The sequence below is a fragment of the Branchiostoma floridae genome, chromosome 16, assembly GCF_000003815.2.
Source record: "Branchiostoma floridae strain S238N-H82 chromosome 16, Bfl_VNyyK, whole genome shotgun sequence".
Lineage (NCBI taxonomy): Eukaryota > Metazoa > Chordata > Leptocardii > Amphioxiformes > Branchiostomatidae > Branchiostoma > Branchiostoma floridae.
In genome coordinates this window covers 3262770-3264094 of record NC_049994.1, presented here as the reverse complement: position 1 = coordinate 3264094, position 1325 = coordinate 3262770, and positions in this window count along the sequence as shown.

The window sequence follows — 1325 nt, the reverse complement described above, 5'->3', positions numbered from 1 at the left end:
TCCCTATACGGAAAGGTCACTCTCAGTAATACCCTTGTTGTGTCGCAATTTACTCACTTATTTATGTCATTACCATCCCCAGAAAAATCATTTTTCCAAAGATATGAGCAGAAAGTTTTTAGATTTATTTGGAATGGTAAACCTGAAAAAATTAAACGTAAAGTTATTTACAATACATATGATAAGGGTGGTTTAGGATTGATACATCTACCCACATTCGATCGTACACGCAAAGCTTCTTGGGTTCCGAGAATGTTTTGTCAGCACAACTCAAATCGCAAGCCTCTTTTAGATACTTCTTCTGTGGTATTCAGCAGACATCTTTACCCATTTTTACAACTGTCTTTAGATGATATAACTTCTATGCGACCACTTTGTACCATTAGTCCTTTCTTTAAAGACGTCTTAAAGGCGTGGTTGTCCCTACAATATAAGCCTCCTGAAACATACAAAGATATACAAAATCAAATTATTTGGTGCAACTCGAATATCCTTGTAGAAAGTAAACCTATAGCTTTAGAAACTCCAATGTCATGTGGGATGATTCATATCAATGATATACTAGACCTTGATGGCAAATTATTGTCATATGATGATGTTATTAAAAAATTCGGTAAAGTTATTGGCAGAATGGGTTACAATAGTATAGTCTCCGCAATTCCAAATGATTGGAAAAAGGAACTACTTAAACATTCCCCAACCGTAGGTCCAATTATACCATCTGCAGCCCACTACATATGGCTAAAAACATGTCGAATTCATAAAAAGACATATTCGTTCTTCCTACAGAAAAACAATATAGCAATGTCCCCTACGAATATTCAGTCTTATTGGGAAGATGAATTTAATGTACCTCTCCCATGGCATCACATTTTCAAGTTAATTTATAAAACAACGATTTCACCCAGATTAAGAATACTTCAATACAAAATAGTGCATAAAACGTTGGCAACAAGAAAAATGTTGCATCGGTGGAAAATTGCTGATAGTCCATTGTGTGTTCACTGTAAACTTGAAGAAGAAACAATACGACATATTTTCTGGGAATGCCCCAGAGTTCATGAGTTGTGGACAAAAACACAAAAATGGCTAGAATCAATTTTTCTCCAAAAGTATAATTTTGATGCGATGAATGTGATAATGGGAGAGTTTAGGTTAGACCATCCACCAATTTTAAACATGATAATCCTACTTGCCAAAAACTTTATAATGCACAACAACCAGCAACATCTCTCTATGAAGCAATTTATGAATATAATAAAAACCCATGAACATATAGAATACATCATTGCTGTAAGAAAACAAAAGCTGAATTATCATTTAAA